Source organism: Limulus polyphemus, unplaced genomic scaffold, assembly GCF_000517525.1.
Source record: "Limulus polyphemus unplaced genomic scaffold, Limulus_polyphemus-2.1.2 Scaffold16, whole genome shotgun sequence".
NCBI classification, from domain to species: Eukaryota; Metazoa; Arthropoda; class Merostomata; order Xiphosura; family Limulidae; genus Limulus; species Limulus polyphemus.
The window spans coordinates 81,647-91,105 of NW_013665626.1; the positions used below are offsets into that span (position 1 = coordinate 81,647).

Sequence of the window (9,459 nt, forward strand, 5' to 3'; positions counted from 1 at the left end):
GAGGGTCTCTCAAATATTTTGTCAATAACTTTCAACTAGAAATGAGAAAAAATAAACAAAATAACTCGATTTTCTCGGCAACCAAAACTTACAATCTGTTACAACAATCATGTGTTCTGCTCAAGGTATTGAACGGTTTACAAAGGTTGTGATTGGTGAAAGTCTTCGTACAAGCGCGCGCACACTTCGAGATGCGTTTAGAGTAGGTAAAGAGTAAGTGGGCGCGCGCTTCTTGAGACCTTGCAAGAGGAACCGCCACGAGCGAACGTAGAGCTCTCCGATGTGAGTGTAGCATACGAGAAAACACTATTTCCGTGTAAAAGCCCGGCGACTGAAGAAGTAAGGGTAGCATTAAAAAATAATAATTTTAGGTTAGCGAAGATCGGACGTCAGCGAACAATTATTCCTAATAAATCATCTATTACGTAAAAAAAAATAGCCTGGTAAGTATTTTTTTGCTTCTTTCTAAGCACTAGGTTCTTGTATCGTTTTCTGAGCATAGTATCTTATAATGATGACGTTTTTAATGCTATTTATTTTTTCATAATAACAAAACCTGCCTTGGGAAGTTACAAATACATTAATGATATATGTCTTTTAAGTTTATTGGTAATGTTTCCGGCTTATGAAAGAGATGAACAGTTTTAATGTTTTACCTCAGGACACATAACAAACCCTATACTATTCAACTGAAATTATTGTTAAAGTCGAATGATTCTGTTTTAAACGACTTATTAGTCATTTACTAGTCCTACGTAATGCATTTTGCATAACTAACAAATTATTAATAAATCTCCAGAGTACCGAGACGAAATTCAATTAAAATTACTAGAATACTTTCAAAGAAATTTTGACATTAGAAGGGTTTCTAAGGGTCACGATATTGATAAAGTGGAATAAAAGATGTATAAAGAAGCCTTGCGTGGTCAGGTGCAATTGGCAGCCAAGGAAAGCATAGCTCGTGTATATTGGAGATTATGAGTATATGATTCCATGGTGGGGCTTGGGCGGTGAAAAGTCGACTTTCAGGGCTCAATGAATGAGATGTGGCTGTCAAATGCAGTGTTAGTAGCAAGTTATTGTTCATAGCTTCAAGACGTTCGGGGTTTGACAGCTTTGGGGTTTGGGGCACAATTCTCATTGTTTGAGAAACTGCGTCTGTAGATGACATGACGACTTTATGAACCATAGACTCGTTCGTGTCGTAGAACTTGCGGCAAAGAAGCAAATGTTAGCGAGTTTACTTTTCTTGATGATGATTACTCTTTCTCACTGCTTTTGAGGCTCTTTGCTTTTGCCATGCACCTTTGCTCTGGTTATAAACCATTGCATCTTTTGTTGATTATATCTATTTCTTTTTCGCTCAAACATCCTCATGGCATCTAAAAAAATGTTTTCCTACTATATATTTCCTGGTGCTTTGCAAGAATAGCAGTGTATTTGATATTTAAAAATATCGCATCCTCGGCTTTTTGATAACATTGACGGCTCTGTCAGTTCTTCATTTATCATTTGCAATGGATTTTTAATCAAGTAAAAAGCTCTGAAACTAGACTGACCGTTCGGGTAGACGATATGTTTCATTGAATAGTTTTGGCTTTGTGGACTGCTCCTGCCTGTTTTACAGTTGGACGAAGTTTCGGCTTTTATACTGAGGGCGAAACGTCGTACCACTTTAGAAAGACGACGGGGCAAGTATTCCATTAAAGCCCAAACTTCATTACGTCTGCAGTGTCTCAAATACCCTAGAAACGACATGTTTCGTTGTTCAAAATACTAAAGAGGATGCTTTTTATAATTAATATATTTTAGGACATTTTGAGTTTTTTAAAAGCCGACATATACTGTTAGTTAGAACTCGACAACGTTTAATACACGTTGAAAGAAGCCCTGACTCATTCTTCTTAGAAAATTACGAATAGAACTGGAGTGAAGATGATGGAGATGTGTGTTGACAGCTGCGCTGTTGTAGTTTGTCCCCCAAAATGTTCGGTTCAAAGAAAGTTGGAGTCTAGTGATGGTTGTTTAAGTCACTTTATTCTACTCTAAGCTCATATGACATGCGTAAAAAGGATTAGAGGTTTTGAATCATCAGCAATTGTCGTGTAACAATTCCAACATTATATAACACACAAGGGTGCTTCAAAAATAATTTTTCTTTTGTCATCAGCCTTGTTTAACGGGTCAAGAGAACCAGACAATACTATTTGTAGATTCAGCATTACCTAAATTTATGTATCAACTCAACTCTCTTTCTTGACCGCAAACAATTTTAAAACTGACCAGGTACATTCTATTTATCTAGTTAAGTAAAGCGAGAGCTACACTATACCATGTTCATTAGAGGAATTCGTATTATGGTCATTGTACTAAGTAATACATGTTAATTTATAGCTTAAAGTCCTTATCATTATGGCACTAAAGAGACAGATACGTGGTGTTATAGCGCAATGAAATTATAAAACATGCTTAAAGATGCATCTTTTGTACTGTAAGTGGCCTTATTATGCATTTGTATATGAATGGTATGCGTTTGTTCTGGTCTTGTGATGTTCTTATTTCGAGATTGCCTGAATTTCCTAATTCAACACTATTCGTCCAGGTTTCAATCATTTTACATTTCTGCTTCAATATTAACAGTATGTTAAAGTGAGTATTCTCATGTTTTCATATCAACAATATTATAGATTTGTGCAGGACCTTAGCTTCTTATGGCAGTCAAAATCTGGACAAGATCATCTGGAATGCGTTAAATCTTCAGCTTGTTATCCTAGTCTTTCTTTGATCTATTCGGTTTCAGACAAATTCTCATTGCCTATGATCTTATTTTTCTCATTCTAATTAAATTTTTGTTCAAATACGACCCGTATTTCAAAGCTTACTTTACACATAGAGGGACTGGCCACATAACACGTTGAAATTATTTTTTTTTTTTCAGATTACTAAAACAAGCTGCGCGAAAAGTGAAAGAACTTTATATACATACTTTTCAATAGACTGGTTACTCTTGGCAACCAATCTTTAAATATGCTCGTATGTTAGAGTCACCGAAGCAAGATTAATTCGTAGCTTGATACATAACTCTGACCTTGGTCTGAATTAGCTCTCAGTATTCCAGAATCATCTCAGTTAAATCAATTCTCAGCTTTTTTTCTTCACAGTTTAGTCATGAAAAAATTAATATCCTAAACCCATTAGCTACGGTACTGACTTGGCACAATAATTTCATATATTATTGTTGTTTACAATGAAGTTCTAACCATAAATTGCTCTCGCGTAGCAATAAATTTATAATTGTCATCAACCAAAATTTAAAGGCTAGATTTACTTTTCTCATTTATAATAAGTGTATGCTTGTCACTTCTTATGCAATGTTTTTATATTTTATTTTACACAATGGTTGACAGAGCGCTTTTTAACGATTTATATCACACTGACATAAATCGAAAATTCAAATTTTCATTGGACATAAAAGCCCCCTAGTGGCACAACGGTATGTCTGCGGACTTACAATGCTAGAAACCGGGTTTCGAGGCCCGTGCTGGGCAGAGCACAGATAGCCCCTTTCTGTAGCTTTGTGCTTAATAACAACAACATGACATAAGAAATATTTGCGGCATAAAATCTAATTCAAAAATCAGTATTTAATTCACAATGTATTTCATTAAATCATAAAACTTTGTTTTGATAATAACACTGAGTCAAGACAATAGCCTTCTAGTTAGAAACATATTACCTAAAAGCATGTAAAATCTCTGCGTTTATGAAAAAAAAAAGTATTATTTGAAATTCACAACACGATAAGTAGTTATGGAAAAGAAAACTTAAGCCAGAATAAATCACGTTTATTAGCCCTTATAGTAAGTTATATTTCAAATCTTTGTACTGTTGAGCCCGAATGAGAATGCACGACTCAACCGATGGCTTCCTTACAAAATAAAGAAATAACTAAAACTTTCATGTTATTTTTTATTCATAAGAAAATTGTTAATGTGCAAAACGCTTCACAACTTTGACTTGTTTTAGTTGTTTTTCCAGATGTCTATAAATTAATTTGCCAATGCTATTCTTGTTAAAACTTTCTTATTCCTTAATCTAGAATTTCAGCTGCGTATTTAGCTTTCATCCAAGTTTTGTGTTTGAACTTGAAAAATATTTACAAATAGTAGTTCACCCTAAAACAAGCACCAACAAAAAAAGTACCGTTCTGTTAGACCAGCTGATCCATTATTGTTACTCTCCTCACTAGTTTACACTGTTTATCTAAAGACCATGGTATACAGAACACAGGCCAACAGACCCCAGCGAGTTACTCTTCTTCCGGGGAAAGAGGGTCAACGCACGGGTGTCTGGGAGAATGAAAAGATTCTTTGATAATTTGTCTAAAAGGGTTTTGAATTGCGTACTGACAGCCGTAGGACCCGAAAAGTAAGAGTAAACTGAAAGGTGAGAGGATGTCGGGATAAATTCAACCGCCTTAGTTGTATTGGAACCCCCCTCACTCCAGATGCCCCCTGCATCATATCATCAAACAATGTGTTAGCTGTCAAACGATTGATTGAAGACAGATGTTTTCCAGCTGTTATTGATTGCCTGGTAATAAAATAAATTTGAATTGCGATTGGCTGTATGTTCCTTGGTCGCAGATGGCGGAAAGTTCAAATGCACTCATGCGTCTGAAGCAACATATAGGTAAAATATGAATAGAAAGAGAATGTAGCTATGCCACAAGATTTACTGGACTCCAGATGTTATGATGATTTGCAGATGAAATTTCTGCTCAATAATTCAAGCTGTATCACCAAACCAAACTTAATCACATGCCAGCTACACAAAACGTTTCAGTTAAACAAAAAGTTAAAAATAGTTCCATTGTGTGTATATATATGTTGTTATTTTTTTTAGGTGTGGGGAAGGGTAAATATAATTCAGAAAACAGAAAAATAAAATTTGCCTTGCAAAAATTTCGTGATATGATTTGATATAGTAAAGATAAAATCTATACATTAATAAATCTGTCATAACTTTATTTTGAGGCATTTGATTTCTAATAACGTGTGTTTATAATTTATAAAGAGGTTGAGACTTAATATTACGTTATAAATTTACGTTATTACGCTAGTTGGTTCGATGCAGTTCTTGTGATCAAAGGCATCTCTAACCAATTGCAGACTCGAACAGCATGTTTTGCATTATTTTGAATTTATGAAATACTTAAAGTTCATCGCATAAGATACTGAACCTTTAAGCATGTGTTTAATTGTTTAGATTAAGTATCGTTTTTCTTAACAAGTCTTTTACGTAAGCTTCAGTTTTAATTGTTAATTTTTATTAACGTCATCGGAGTACAAAATTTTATTTTCACTTGCGTTTCGTTCCGTTTCAGATGGCATTAAAATGATACCGATTTTTTTTGAAGAATTTGTATTGAAATTGTAACTTAATTTGTCAAACAGCGTTATACAGCCAAATAATACCAGACGTTAAAACAGAACCTTACGATAGTTTTACACATAAAGAGAACCTGAATTAAGAATAACTGTGCGTTGCAGAAACTTAATAGACAGTAGAGATATTTTCTGCTTTACTTGGACGGGGCGTTATAATTTCTTCAGTGAATACAATTTGAACTGCCCCCCTTCCCCAGTGGTACAGTCGTATGTCTGCGGACTTCTACTACTAAAAACCGGCTATCGATGCCCGTGGTGGGCAGAGCACAGATATCCCTTTGTGTAGCTTTGTGCTTAATAACAACAACAATTTGAACTGACTTCCTTTTTTCTGTGTTCATAATATTCTATGCCAGCGTAACTATATATGTCGTTTTAATGACTTAATACACACAAAATTATCTCAGTTGTTTCGCCTGTATTAGATTATACTAGCACTGGGAATGTACCAGTTGTAGATTGGTTTAAGCCACATTTAAATTAATACTTTTATTGCTAGGCGTCTTTAGAGAAATTTATTCACCCCTCCCCCCCCAAAAAAAAGAAAACAATAGAGAGAAAATTCTTAATATACTTTTAATATTATGTTATTTTATTTAACTAAAATCATTCATGATAAACAACGGATTAAAAAAAATGGATATCGAAATAATACTGGAAATGATCAAGTAGTTATACTTAGATGAAAATTACATAGATAAGTACAAATGTAACCAACTTAACGCAATCCCGTTGAGTTGAAGTCATAAGAAGCAAAATATTTTATCTGTAAAAAGAAATAAATTCGAAAACAAATTATTTTAAAAACCTGATAAAATAAATCAAGTAAAGACGTTTAAAACTTTGATAAAGAATCTCGTATCAGAGATTGTGATGGTGGTAGCTAATGGTTGTATGCTGCCATGAGGCCCTTCAATGACGAAATGTGTTATCTGATTTTCCAGCCAATTCAACTTACAATTGCAGATAGGTCAAGACAGAAAATGGTTCCAAACTTGAACCCAACTTCCTGCCCCTTCCCTCATGTCATAAGAATGGTTTATTTATGCTTGTTAACGTTTTGTTGTTTTTAATTTATGCTTAGTAGTGTTTGACGGCCTCTAGCTGTAAACATGTGTTCTTTTAAACTGGTTTACATAGGAAAATTTAGTTGTCATATTGTAATTACAAATTTACAGTAAATAACGGTTGTCATATGACCAACTTAAGAAGATATACACTTCTTATAATATGTAATATGTACATATTAAAAGTGTTATACAATTTGTTGATGAACCAAGGGTGTTTAATAATGTTAGAACGCACTAAATGACCACCAAACTCTTAGAACTCTCTTAGTTTCAGTCTTGGAAAACTAACTTGAAGTTATGCTGTAATTGTTGGCGAATAATACAATTTTTGTGATGTATAATTTGACTGTTCTAACACTGTGCATATATTTATTGTAAGTTCTTACAAATTCTTAAGTCTCCTGGAGAAGCTAAGAAAGACTGTTGTTTTCTGAACAAGATATTTCTGTCGTCGGTTTATTGACATTTCTTCACGAGTTTATTCATTATCAAATACCTGTTCCTGGAAGCCATTCAAAACCACAAGGTTCAGGCAAGATGTCAGTTAATAATGTCTTTATTCAGAAACGAAAATACAAATACCAGTTGAAACCTCTAAAAATGATCAATAGATATTTCAGGTATCTCATAAAATTTATCGGAATCAGTGAACAAAAGTCAGAGTAATTTAACAAAACGAATTCTTATTAACGATTTTCTTTATCATCATTTAGTCTGAAAAGACACGTGTTATCTCTTCTATTTATTGAAAATCAACTGGTAACATGATTCATATTTTGTCCAATTTCAATTGGATGTTCGAATATTTCTCATTAAACTCTGCTATTTTAAAATATTGGATATGTTTATTGAATAAAATTTAACGAGCTAAACCTCAGTGATTTATTGTCATACTTATGAAAGAAACAACAACATTTAAGCCAAGTTACTGCTTTCTGGTAACATGGCTCCTGTTTTCTTTATTTTTGTTTTAATGTAAGCCATAAATGCATGAAAAAAATTCAATTAAAATCTGGAAACCAATAATGTTATATACAGTTTTACAGCATATGGTTCACTCTTAAGCTCACTGCTGTAATGAATGTGTAGGCCGATTTACTCTTAACACCGGGAGCGCTTAATTTCCTGATAAAATATAATTCACCAAAGGAAGAAATTAAAGAAATGGTGATTTTTGACAGCTGTTGTACATTGCAGTGTAAAAAATCTCTGAACTTATCGGCAGCACAGTAAAGAAATCAGTTGAGACGACATCTGTGCCACAGGTGCAACTGACACGTCTTGTACAGTGAAATCAATACCAGCCGCTAGCCAGCCTTACTGATACAGGTACACGTTCACTCTGGTCTTATTGGCCTCCTCTGCCTGCTGCCCTTATCGCATGGTAATTAACAAGTCCAGTAGCTACCGACGTGCGGGCACTGCTGGTGAATAATTTAAAGTACCGCTATGTACGCTGTAACCACGAAGACTGGTTAGTTATACACGTGTACATTGGTCAAATGAACTATCGGAAAGGTAGGCGGAGGGTGTAAGAAAAGAACAATACATATATTTCACCCAGTGTCATCGATTCACTTTTTAATATCTCATTTCAATACGTCGTTTCTCCTCGTTATTCTTTTTGTAATATTTCACACACACAGAAACTTTTCATTCTCTTTTTAATCTCCAAAGACCGACTTGTAGTTAACGGTAAATGCAGACAATGTGAGATCGATAGCAACGTTTAAATCAGAAAACGCCCCTCCTTTGTATAAACGTTCGCGTTTGGTCTTTGGAAAGAAAAAGGAACTATAGAGTTGTTTGTTTTTATTTTCTAACTGAATGGATTTTCTGGGATTTTTATGCACAAACAGATGGTCTAATGGGGTAATATTTTTGGTGTATAAGTGGGCGTAAGTTTTATGTACGTTCGACTTTTTTTTTTTTCAAAGTTATAAAAGAGTTAATTATTTTGCTTCTAACAATCAAAAAATAACCCAGAAATCAGGCAAGTTTGTAATATGTCTAAAGACCCAAGATGTCAATATTTTTAAAGTGATATTAGTTATATATGAATAAAGAAAAGTGTTTTTCATACTTTTAAAAGACAAGTTCATCTCGAGTGTGACATCGTAAATAAAGTTGAGTGGCATGCAGGATTGTCTGAATTTCTAAATCAAAGAAAAACTTCTTCTATGCATTTTAAGATATAAAATTAGTATCTATAAGTTTAATTGTTGATTTCTACATCTTATGTTTAAAACTCTCTTTAAGAGTTTAATAATATAATGAATATATTTATCACAAGCGTCTTTAGAATATCGCATCTCCGTTGTGTTAATACTGTAAAAGCTATATTTGATGGCTTTGTTGCTAAGTGATCATTTTCTATTCTAATCAATATTAGTTTTAGGCCTCGTTTTACGTCAGATTTAGCAGACTAAACCCAAAGATGAAATTAAAGAACCGATTCACCTGTAGAGGAGCCCACAAGTGGCTCAGCGGCAAGTCTGAAGGCTTACAAAATTAAAAACCGGATTTCGATATACGTGATGGGCACAGCACAGCTAGCCCAATAAGTCAATTTGTGTTTAATAACAAACAAACCTGGAGAGACACGGCTACAATACATGGTAACATAGAAGTCCTGGCACTACTTATTTTTTCCAAAGCCTTATATTAAACGTTATATGGTTGACACACATGTACATAATAGATAAATATATTAAAAATATATGTGTATTGATAGAAAGATAGATAGACAGATGAATGATATAGTCCAATATGTCATCAATCTCCAATTGATACTTGTCTTACAGTGCTTATAAATCTTCTTATGATTAGCTTACTCCAGAAACTGGAGTCAAGAGCAGCATGGCCCGGCATGGCCATGTGGTTAAGGCACTCGACTCGCAATCTGAGGATCGCGGGTTCGAATCCCTGTCACACCAAAC

At 34.1% G+C, this 9,459-nt stretch overlaps 1 protein-coding gene across 1 annotated transcript in view; it reads left to right on the forward strand.

Moving 5' to 3' along the window:
- Positions 1-293: 293 nt before the first annotated feature.
- Positions 294-9,459, forward strand: part of LOC106457323 (protein CBFA2T1-like) — a 32,803-nt gene continuing 23,637 nt past the window's right edge. The window contains exon 1 of the mRNA XM_013916724.2: positions 294-443. The gene's annotated coding sequence lies outside the window, so the exon portion shown is untranslated. The remainder of the gene's footprint in view (positions 444-9,459) is intronic.